We start from the raw sequence: 12,552 nt of genomic DNA on the forward strand, positions 1-12,552 counted from the left end.
TATATATATATATATATATGTGTGTGTATGTATAGCTCGAAAAATACAAGGAAAACTGTATGAAACCTTTATGAATTCAATTCAGCTCTTACTGGGGGCAGCACATATTTTTCAAAGTTATAAAAACAATGCATTGATATCTCCTGCTGACATCCAGACATGTTGCTGCAAAAGTGAGACCGAGCAAATCCTCCAACACTGACACTGTGTTTTTGTTTTCCCACTAATGGCTCCATTTTTCTCTTATCATATATCAAATTAATTAAGTGCCTCATATGCAGTCCCGGGCTATTCTGATTTAAATAACTAATGAAGCGCTTCTGACTGCCAAGAAGGAGCATCTGCTCAAAGAGATGCAGAGTCAATTTTCATAAATTCGGATAACCCTCTGGGGAATCACAGAGAGAGGGAGAGGAAGGATGAAGGCATGATGAGGATGAGAGGAAGAAGAGCGGTATAAACAAGGTTCATCTGTACGTTAATGAAGATCTTCACATAGTTACATAAATGTGCTGTAAAACAGCACAACACCAGCTGAGCAGACCAGTTGCACATTCTTCCAGCCTTACTATATAAAAACCTTACATGTAAAGAGAGTCAGTCTAGGCTACAACAATAACGTGAGTACTACTCCTAAATAACATGCTATATGAATGGTATGTTTCACAAATCATAAACCCACTAATAAAGTACAATGTATCACAGCACATATTTAACACCTCCTTAGTAATTGGATCACATAATACATTGTAGAGCTGTGCAACATATCAATATTATATTGTTCACTTGATATGAGACTAGATATCATCTTAGATTTTGATTTATTATCGTAATATGGCATAAGTGGTGTCTTTTCCTGGTTTTAAAGGCTGCACTACAGTAAAGTGATGTCATTTTGTGAACTTGCCAGACTATTGTAACTGTTCTATTATTTGCCTTTACCCACTTAATTATTATAGTTACATTACTGATGTTTATTTATCAAAAAACTCATTGTGTAAATATTTTGTGAAAGCAACAATAGTCAACACTTCAAAATTGTTGTGGTATTGATATTGAGGTATTTGGACAAAAATATTGTGATATTTGATTTTCTCCATTTCACCGAGCCCTAATACAGGGAGATAATCTAAGCTATTACTTTTAGTTTACTCTTGCCTGTGCTGGAGTTTAATGCCTACATTGCCGTTGCAGTCACTGTTGCTCATCATGCTGCTTCCAAGTCATTACGGTTGCTCACTAATCAGCCCCACATCCACCCTAGCATCCACCTGTAGCCTTTGATTCTAGGACACAAGTTAGTTCCTCCACGATTAATATTTACATCAAGCATACTGCCATTCTTTTTAAATAATTATGCCATTCAAGTTGTCTGACTAAAAAGATCATTTTTGTTTATTTTAACATTTTGTTTCCATGATAAATTGAATGACAGCCACAATGTAAGCGTGTCTTAATGACTTATTTTTAATCTTAAAGAAATCAGTTTTGCTATTTATAAAACTATCAAGTAAAGTTCATTTCAGTTTTAGTTTGTCTTTTCTGTAAACCAACAACCTCACTGTTGCGATATCTGGTTTTAATCTGTTGCTAAGGGAAACAACATAAATTATCAATAGATAGACGAACAGGACAGACAAATAACCTTGAAAAATGCTCTTCCATCTCAGAGAGCACTGTAAGTGTGCCCCTAGATATGTGCACACTGTGCCAAAAGCTCCTGAGGTGCATTAGTGAAACAAGAACAAGGCACATTGAAGGAAAAACTGTTACGAAGCTACAAAATGAGGATCAATAACTACACATTTCCTGCTATATGTTTCCATACAGCTCTTTATAAAAAAGGCAAAGAGCAGAGAGCTGTATATATAATGTAGTGGTGGTCACTGGTAGCTGTAGGACTGGTTGTAAATGTCTAAGATATAGTAGAGTAGTTCGAAAATTAGTAGCACCAGCCTGTGAAACAATAGTAATACTTAAGTATTTGTCAATTTCTTAACAGTTAACGGTGAGTGCATGGCAGGTACAGTTATTAGTAACATGTATTGCTCTCTGCAAGTAGAAATTGTTTATTTGGTGCCAAAACAATACAATTATTACGGGCACACTTACAGGTATGGTGAGGAGAAAACCAACTGTACCTCCTTACTTCTTCAATGTTTGCTGAACTCCAATCAGAAACTGTAATGCATCAAGCTTCTCTTATAAATAATGAAAGCTGCATCAGCCACTGTCACAGAAGCCAAAGAGTTAATCTCAAGTTGATCCAATTAGTTAGTTTCAGTCTCCTTGTTAAATCTAGTGTCTCTCTAATGCTCTATATCTACTATCCAATTAACTAATTCCCTGCATGGTAATGTAAACAGACAGTGGGCACTTCTTGCAGCTCAATATGGCCATGTAATGTTAGTTTGATTGGCAGAAATGACAATGCAGGAGAAAGTAAAGTGCAAATGGTGGGCTGTCAATGTTAACCACCACAAAGTTTACCAAAATGTGCTGAATGGTGCCACCCCGGCTTTTCAGTCTGTGATAGAATTCAATAAAACATTCACGCAATGCAAATTCCACCAAGTCCCATGAGAGGTGTGTTTTCAAAGTCGAAGAGTCATGTATTAACAGGTTTAATCTAAATCGACTGTGTGCTAGAGAGAGATAGTGAGTGTGTTTGTGCATGTAGCCAATCAGCGGGATGAAGTCAAGATCTTCATTGACACCATTAGATGTGTCACAAACCAATTCATCTGCCATCTCCCAAAACCTGTTTCATTACCACCATCACCCTCAGAGCTTGCACACCCTTCACAATCATTCACGTCTCCATTGATTAGATCTGTTGCATCTTAAGCAGTGAATAATTTTCTTTGCTGAGGAAAATGAATGTGTGAAATACTGAGAAGCTGGAGTCACACTGGATACAACATATACAATGTGGATGAGTATAAAATATACTTTTCATAATACAAGGGATATAATAGTTACTGTATGAATGCACAAAAAACAATGAGTATCTATTATTTATCAGTAACCATATAGATGATTATGTGAAAAAAAGCTAATTGAAGTTGCGTACATGTTTGTAGTACAAATGTATGTTATTGAACATTAACATTAAAAGCACATGGCTTGGGCTGTATCTTCTTCCTATCATTTTTTTCATAGGAAATTATGGACGCGTCATGCATACCTCGAGCAACATGGAATAAAATCACAACAAGCTCCTAAAGCTTTGGTGTTGCAGTTTTTAGTCTTTCCGAATAGCTCAGTTTTTCTTCCTCTACAAAACTTAATCCACCAGTGATAGGACTTGCAGTAGTTCAGTGGAGCAACACACATCAAGTAAGGCAGGAAAACTTAGTAAGTACTTAAACACCTGCACATATGCTTAGCAGAAGGGAAGAAGCATTATACTGAAACTATTTTAGCAAATCTCCAGATTGTATTTCTTTTCTGAGGATTCTTTGAAGCAGTGAACTCTGTCTTGGCGAGATGTTCGATATTGTTTTTTTCCTCAAGATCAACCTGAGCCATATCACACGGTGCCACAGTCAAAGACTAACTATGTACGGCTGGTATGACAGGAGAAGGCGCACATTTACAACAGCAGCTAATTAGGCAGGCACGTCTCATATTGCCACCCAGCGTGAGACTCCGATTTACAGATTTTTCAAGAAAAACTGCAGTAAAAAGACCATCAAAAGCCCTATGTCACCTAACTGGCCTTTAGATGTTAAAGTTCAATGCATGATGCATTTTTCATTAACACCATGTCATTTTCCCATGTTAGTCATTGTACTGTAATTAAGCTATTTATCTCCTCTTTATCTCCTCTTCTTTCGACTGGTGTGAAAAACAGATAGGATAGATGATATGAGGCCCCTCCACTCTGCCTGTTGATGCTTTAGAACTGTTCATGCAGTAATTGCTCAAGGTGGGTGGGTAGTAGTAAGTTTCAGTTTGCCAACCGTATGTGGGTACGTGTGTGTGTGTTTGTGTGTTTGCCTGTATGAGTGTGCGCGTGTGTGTTTGTGCATGCATGCGCGTGCCCGAGTGCACGTGTGTGTATGCATGCAAGCATATTAAATCACTAGCTGTGAAGTTGTATCTTCAGTGGTATTTTCCCTTGTGGCCTGCCAAGCTTGGATTGAAAGTTTCCCCTAATTGTTGTTTATTTTTAAACTTCAATTAATAAAACCCCCATTAGCCCACAGATATCAAGTAACACTGCGCGTTGCACTGCACTCTGTGAACAATCTGCAACAAGGAGAAGTTGAAGTTAATATCCTTATATGCTCTGCTCTCATTTGCTTGTATCCATCCTGCATTTAGAAATAGTCAGTGGCATCTGACTAATGAGCTCATTAGGCAATCGTTCAAAACCTCAATATTTGTTCCTCTACATTGGTAAAACAGTGTGCCTGTATGTGTGAAGTTTCCGTTCATGACATTGTGGAGTCTCTCTACACTTTAAGGATCAGCAACTGGAAGAATGACAGAACATCAATTACTAGCAAATGGACAAAAGCCTCAACAGATTTGTAGTGTTCCCATTGAAACCGTGCACACGCTTGTCCTGCAACATATGACAGTAATGGTAGCTTGGAAAATAGCGACATCGGGCACTTAATTTGATGAATTTACCTTTTACCCAACTACAAATAATCAGGTGGGTAGCACACCCGCAGTGCTGGATCCAAAAATTTGAATATGAGCAGGTTTGAATTTTTTATTTTAGGCTTTGAATATTTGTTTGTTCTTAAACGTGCATGCATGCAGATATTCACTGTTGTATTTGTTGGTATTAAGCTGCTTGCAAAATGACCTCTAGCTGCTGGCTTATTAATGCAGTGCTATGTTGTCTATCTCAGCCAAGAATGGAGAAATGTTGAGTTACAAGCAAGCAGTCTGATGTTTGTGAATCTCTCTATGCTTATACTATTGTAGGTGTGGTCTGATGGGTTGTTTTCAGGCAATTTGATAAAGGTAAAGATAAAGAAAAATGCATTATGGCCATGCATAATGCTAATACAGTGAGGCATTGGCTGGCTGAGCATTCATTCACACACACTGCATCTGTCAGTTGTCACTTGTCAGACAGACCGGTAAAAACTCAGGTCTTTCCGTTTGTTTTGAATGCATGTGGCAAAAAAACGTAACACATGCACTGAAGTGGCCAGGATTTTGTGTAACAACAGGTGACGGTGTCCTGCAGTATCAAAGCAGTCGCTTCATCTCACGCTTCGTCACCTTTTATTTTCTCTCTTTTTCCGCCTTCAGGTGTATTTGGAAATGTTGGTTTCCCCTGTGGCTGCCGCCACTGCCGCCGCTGCCAAAGCTTAGAATATTTGCTGTTGAAAAGCACCAAAGCTCAAAAAATAGTATTCAGTACAGCCCTACACATGGCCTTTCGTCTACTCTGGGCAGCTCTAGAGATGGTCCTTCAGTTGTCCAGCAGCTGTAGCAACAACAATTTAGCGAACACAAACACAAGCACAGGGGTTCACAGCGGCCTGGTGTCCAGTGGCAGTGCTGGGTCAAACCTGTGTGTCTGTGGGGAGATGGGTGGTCCAGGATTAAGAAACCTTCAGTTAACCTTAACCCTAATTTTTCTCTCTGCTACTGACAACAAACCCCAGAGTAAATGCTGGAACGGTTAAAGGACAATACCTATCATAAGAAAATATCATATTCTGTCTGAATGCAGTTGATGTGTGTTTTCAATTATCCTCTCACAAAGTCAACCTCTAATGTGATATTGTCATGTCTGAAATTGTCAGTTGCTATGGGAGATATTGCAGTAGCGCTGAACACTTTGTTCTTTTTGAAGAACAGCACATACTAAGAAATTTAAGCCACACAAAGAGAAAATGGTTAACACTTGATCAGTAGGTTGGACATAATCACTACTTCTCACGCCTCCAAACGGCTTCAAAATTTACTAAAATTAATTGATGAGAATAAAAAAAAAAAAGAACTGGCTGGAGTCCTTCAATAGCCTCGATTGTGAAAGGAATAACAGGCTATTGACAAGCTTTTTTGTCTACAAGCGGTTAATCTTATTTGAAAAACTGTATAGCATGTAAAACTCAATGTTCATTGGATCATAACTTAGATTTGACCTCAGGTAATCAACTTTATTCACTTCACATTAGGGCTGCACGATTATGGCCAAAATGATAATCACGATTATTTTGATCAAAATTTTGATCGCGATTATTCTCACGATTATTTGTTGATTTTAAACAAAACAAATTTTATTGTCACATAGGCTATTTATAACTGCGAGAGGGAGTGTGATGGACGCTACTCACAGAGAGACGGCTGACTCATTATGAACGGGTCCAGCACGGGTTGAACGGCGGATACACACGTCGTGTGTATTAAACGTCTGTATCTTCAATGCGCTGCATTTTTATTAACTATGATATTCTGGCCATGGGTCACATCTCTGGTCCAGGTCCAGCAGCTCCGTCTCACACGCTGTTACTCTACCAACTGAAGTTAGTTGCATTCAAAAACTTCTTCTGTGTTCTTCGCCGTAGCGGCCGCGATAACAGAGTTACCACGGAAACACTGGTACAAATACAGGTTTGCCCCTCGTATAACAATATACAGCTGTGTTAATAAAAATTTAAACTGTAACAAATACAGAAGTGTGGACCGGCGGCGCTGTGTGGCGGGGCGCGGAGAGTAAAGAGAGGAGTAGGACGAGAGAGCACACAGGCACGGCTTTACAGACGAATGGGTCATGTAACGCAAAATTAAACCATATCCATATAAACAACTGCCACGATGCGAGGACATTAGCACCGGTGCGTCCTAAGGAGCTACAGCTACAACGCTACTACTAACAGCTAACAGACGCTATTGCTAACAGCTAACGCTACTAGCACCGACTGGTCACTGCTGTTGTCTGAAAAACAACGGATGGGACAAAGTGTTGCGTTTACTGGTAAACTGGTAAACTTCAAGACCGACGTATAACCGACTGCTATCTGTTGAGTTTTCGTCAAGCTACTCTGTCCTCTGGGACTGTCTACATCTAGAAACTTAGCTGCACGGGGTGCAGTGAACTACTCTGACTGGCTCATGATCAGACGGCTTTACGGAGCGGCAGATGGGCTTTGCAAAAAAACCCGGAGTGTTCTATGAAATGACGTTTATAAAAAATAATCGCTCGATCACGCAAATTTGATCGTGGGAAGTCCAAATCGTGATCGCGATTAAAATTCGATTAATTGTGCAGCCCTACTTCACATTCTCATTTGCATTTGTATAGCCTGTTAAGAGCTCCAGTATTGTATAAGTTTAATGGGTAAATCAATGGTGTTTAAGCATGTTGTGTTCTGTCCACAACATAAATAGTGATTTCAGAGAGGGTACTTTGACTTAAAAAAGGTACCAATGTATCATTCCACTCCTATTACACTGTCAGACTTACAATAGTTTACAACAAAAGAAAAAAATTGATGCAACAGAGGGACCCAGAGATAGTGTCTTTTTCATTCTCCTTCCCTTCCCTGTTGCCTAAATTACTCACAATACAACAATTGGAGATCCAGGCGTGTTATGCTAGTAGCGGCTAATGTAGTCTTGAGTAACAACAAAAGGGTTTACACACTTTACAACTTTTTTCACATATGTTTTTTCACATATGCAGGAGTACTTGCAAAAACTTGCATACTTACTCTGATGCTTAAAGTTCCCCTTTAATCTGGAAGAGTTTCATGAGCCAAACCGTATTTTGTTACTATTTCTGGTCACCATATTTTACCAATATATTTACATTTGTAATATTTTCATTGAGAGTGGCAAAGTCCACTGTTCTCGTGCTGTACTCAGATTGCCTTCACACACACACACACACACACACACACACACACACACACACACACAAGGGATTCACAGGAAAGGCCATAGCATGTAAGCCCTTGGTACTGTTACTGTCATCTGAAATCTTACGAATCCCAACTTTAACATTTGATAGAAAATCACTGCTATGACATCATTGAGTGGGGTTGGCCAATTGAATAACACATTATCATTCAAATCCATGAGCAGTGCTCTGCTACTGTGTGGTGATAAACCCTTTTGAATTTCAATAAGCAATGTTTACTGAGAGCAAAATTCAGAGTGTTGGGAATAGAATTAGACACCAGCCTCATCCTACCACCCCCACTACACAGAGACAGTACAAACCCTCTTCACTCAACCATCATTTCTTAGTAATTTGAGTTTCAAATAAAGTTAGCTCCTTTAAATAACTACAAATTCAGAGCAAAAGAATAGAGGAAACCCTAAGCAAGGATAAAGAAGCGCATGGATGTAGGTTGAGTCGAGAGAAAAATGGGGCAATGAGGCCTCTCACAGTCAGAAGCCTAGTAACCCTGACAATCACCACTTGGTCAAGGTTTAACAGCACACTATTTCTATCAAGACTCCCCTCTTTATTAGTACATCTCAATCCATCTCATTCCATCCCTCCAAAGAGCAATATTTTTCTATTCATCATACAGGCATGCTCTGCACCACTCTGTCATACAACCACAATGTCAAAGCAATCACAGCTCATGGAAAACAAGCTTTACAGTGGGAAGAGGCTCTGCAATCCACTCAAGCAGCAGCAGACCATTAGCCTTTCAATAGTGCAAAACATCTCAGAGTTGAAAGAAATGTATGTTTAATTGGATTGTAGTGTGACGGATGAAGAGATACAATGAACATGGTGTGTAGTGTTAATTTATTTGTGTATTTGGTAACTGTGAAAAAGCTAGTTTGATTATGCGTGAGGACTGAGAGTAGATCTGTGCATATGCTGCGAATGTATTTGCACATAGAGCTTAAATGTGTGTATGACATAAAAGGACAAGGGTGTAAATGTGAATATCTAGGCCAGCAGTAACGAGTTTTTTAGTTGCTGAAGCACCAGCACTGGGATCTACATGCCTGCTTTGGACTATAACATACAAAATACTTTATATTTGGTTAAATAGTGTGTGCTAAGGTCAATGCATGAGTGGCTGAAAATGGGAGTGCTGACTACATGGCCTGCATCCAGATTAACACAGGATGTCATGAGAAACCAGCAAAAAGGAAGTTAAATGTTTTAATCTTCCAGAGAGGGTGGCATTTCCAGAAAGCTTGTGTCAGTCGTAAATTTTTTACAATCATGCTCGTTAGCCACAGCTAGTTTTAAAGGGCTGTACATTGACACTGTACTGGTTATTTAACAGGGACACACATTCACAAAAACACACACACAAGCTGGCCGACCAGAATGCACCCATCAATCTTATCTATTTGCGCACGCACGCACGCACGCACGCACGCACACACACACACACACACACACACAATGCTTATACTTGTAGGCATGCAGTTGATTAGCAGTAATCTAGTTCAATAATATCCACCACATGTAGGTCACTATAATGTCGGACCCGGGTTGTAGTGTGTGCGTGTGTGTGTGCGTGTGTGTGTGCGTGTGTGTGTGTGTGTATGTGTGGGGCTGCCATAAACCAGCTTGTAGTGGTTAAATGCCATATGTACTGGACCTCGGGACCTTTATATATGGTACACTAAATATACCTATATAATGTGTATATATATATATATATATATATATATATATATATATATATATATATATATATATATATATATATATATATATATATATTTATTTATATATATGTATATGTATTTATATATATATAAAATGTAAGAGGCCTGTAAAATATGAGCAAAATATGACATATGCGATAACGTAGAATATTGCGATAACAATATTACTTTCAATTTATAAATATATATTAAAAGGTAATCAATTCTGCCTCTCTGTTGCTTTTAGTATTCTGCTAAAATACAACAAATTGAAAAAAATCGCTTGTTAAATTTAAGCAGCCTTTCACAATGTGTATATTGTGTCAGTTAATATTGCAATGACAAAAAAATATATATATTGTGCAGCCCTAATCCATAAATAAATTTCATGCAATATTGGATGTCATAAAGGAGCCCATGTTATTGAAATGCACATTTATTTGATGTATGCAGCTTGTAACAAAGCCTCTATCACAGCCAAAACCAACCAAACACAAGTAGCACACATGGTGGTGACATCTTGTGTCAATTTTATATTTAGTGCTTTGAATAGAAGTAACCTGCTCTTCATAACAGGTGCGCTAAAGTCAAAAAAGACTCAGTAGTCGGATTTGACAACATCTCACACCACAGACTGTCACTGAGTAAACTCCAACATGGCCAAGTGGGCTTTTGCCAGATGGCGAGTACACCATGTTTACGGATCAAAAAACACCATTAGTTTATTTGAAGTTGCGGGCCAGCTGGATTTTTTTTTCTGTTGGCAACAAGATGTTAAAAGAACAAGAATTTTGATGTTGGGGACAGGGGAACTGGGTTTAAGTCGTGGCTAAATAATGAAAAAGCCCTGGCATTCCTCAGTTGGCCTTGTAGTTAAAACATGAACTACTACAGCATGTGGCGCTCAGTGCAGTGCATGACAGTTTCACAAAGTTCAGCTAAGGTTTTGTTTTGTTTTGGAACAATAGTGACAAGAAGGTTCATTTCCTTTAACACTTCATGTTCCTGGGTTTACAGGGTTGATTGTTCACTCAATTTGTTTCTGCTGTATCCTGAGCTGGCCTCAGTTCATTCAGGCGGCAGCACTCAATTAAGAAGTGATACCAAGGGAATTGATAAAAAAAAAACTTTGATGACTTGGTGAACTTCCAACTCCCCTTTTGGTGGCGAGCGCTAGTTCAGCAGCACAGCAAAAAATGAAAGTACAATTTGTACCCACACCTGGGCATGCTTAGAAATATGAGCTAGTATAATGAGATTGTCTAACAATTATCTCCCAGGGCAGGATAAAGATGAAGAACTGCTCTCCTAGTGGAATAAATTCAACCAAAGAAAATTTCTGGCCCCAAACAGTGTTTTATTGTAAAGTAATGATCTTTTTTTTTTTTTTAATGAGATGACATTTTAAACAGAGGGAGTGGGGAAAACAATGTAAGGTTCAAAGGCTATACGCAGCAGTGATAGTTCCTTTAGTCTTATATAAAGGTTAATCCATACAGAGTGATGCACACACACTGACACCAATACATCCAATCACTCCAACATATAAACACTTCAGTGTGATTTTAGTAGTTTATTACATGCAGAAACCCAGCGACAATTCTATCACAACTTAACACACTACTTGCAACACTGTATAATTGCATTCATTTAAGTATTCATAAATGTTGTAATTTGGGGGGATTTCCACTTTTCAACACACACATCCACCCATGCATCTACTTTTGTGCAAATGCCCTTACGTATGCACCCACTCATATTTAAAAGACCAGCACACACACGTATTCAAGCATTTGTCTGACACACGCATACACTCATCCACTAATATTGTGTATGTTCAGAAAACAAGCATGCACACATGTTACAAATGCTAGAGATCCTGCTTAACACATGTCCACATCCAATCAATAAGGGTCACAGTGTGAACCCACAAATACTAGAAATATTGCTGCACAAATACAGTACATATGATGCGGTGTGTGCATAGAGATTAATCAGATTAAGGAGATTGTCATAGGGGCCAGTGCATCTGGCACTAAGCTTGGCCTGCAGGCACGCACTGATCCCACAGTAGAAAATGCATAAGTAGGATTTGTCTGCAATCTGCCAGCTCCGTAATCATAGTGGAGAAGAGAAATCTTCCGCATGAGTGTGCCCTCTTATTGAGCTCTTTTTCAAGGACCAAAATAAGAGATGATGCAATACATGCTTTCATAATAGCTTTGTTTTATGTAACATAGGTTCGGGCGTCTTGTTGGCCAAGAACTAATCAGGAAATAAAGCTGGATCATTTCAATATTTTACCATTAACATGGCAAAAGTAGCACTGAGGTATAATAAGCTCTGTTGAATATATCCCAAAGAGTTAGATACTGTAGCACTGCCAAAATATGAAACTGGATTCTTTTTCAGGTAGATGTATAATGATCATGGAAACCATGCGCATTCAGTTGTGTTGATACATGACAAACATATGATCACAGCTGCCATGAAGAACTTAGGTTTTCCTGTAAGCAAAATGAGGGTGGTGTCCACGATGTGTACACGCCATAAATAGTCCATCAAAAAACAAGCCTCAGCAGAGAACAAACATCATGCTTCTCGCTGTTTTCTGCGCGCTGTATATGTTTACATTTTGGTTGATTGTTGGTTAAAGCCCAGGGGATCCCTTCCTCAACAATGAGACTGAAGCAAATGCTGTACAGTGCTGAGCTGGAGTGGTCTTAATTGGCAGGTTTACATGCTGCTATACGCAATGCATTAGAGGCTGAAACTCCTTCATGTATCAGAAGTGGCTTTGCTATATGATTGATTAGAATTATGGCCCTAGCTGCAAATCCTAGCTTTCTTGGGTGGGCGAGCTAACGTGCCTGGCAGAGGCTTATTTGAGAGGTAAAGCACAGAAATATACTGCGAGTGCACACAAACATCACACACACGCCCACACAC

The 12,552-nt window shown here is 39.0% G+C and overlaps 1 protein-coding gene and 1 long non-coding RNA gene across 4 annotated transcripts in view; one reads left to right on the forward strand and one right to left on the reverse strand.

The window, feature by feature from the left end:
* Positions 1-12,552, reverse strand: part of lsamp (limbic system associated membrane protein) — a 713,356-nt gene that overhangs the window by 161,805 nt on the left and 538,999 nt on the right. The gene's annotated exons all lie outside the window — the stretch shown is intronic.
* LOC116671791 (uncharacterized) overlaps positions 1-12,552 on the forward strand; it is a 21,783-nt gene that overhangs the window by 2,004 nt on the left and 7,227 nt on the right. The window contains exon 2 of the long non-coding RNA XR_004327365.1: positions 1,900-1,907. This is a non-coding gene — a long non-coding RNA (uncharacterized LOC116671791). The remainder of the gene's footprint in view (positions 1-1,899; positions 1,908-12,552) is intronic.

The sequence above is a fragment of the Etheostoma spectabile genome, chromosome 3, assembly GCF_008692095.1.
Source record: "Etheostoma spectabile isolate EspeVRDwgs_2016 chromosome 3, UIUC_Espe_1.0, whole genome shotgun sequence".
In the NCBI taxonomy this organism is placed as follows: Eukaryota; Metazoa; Chordata; class Actinopteri; order Perciformes; family Percidae; genus Etheostoma; species Etheostoma spectabile.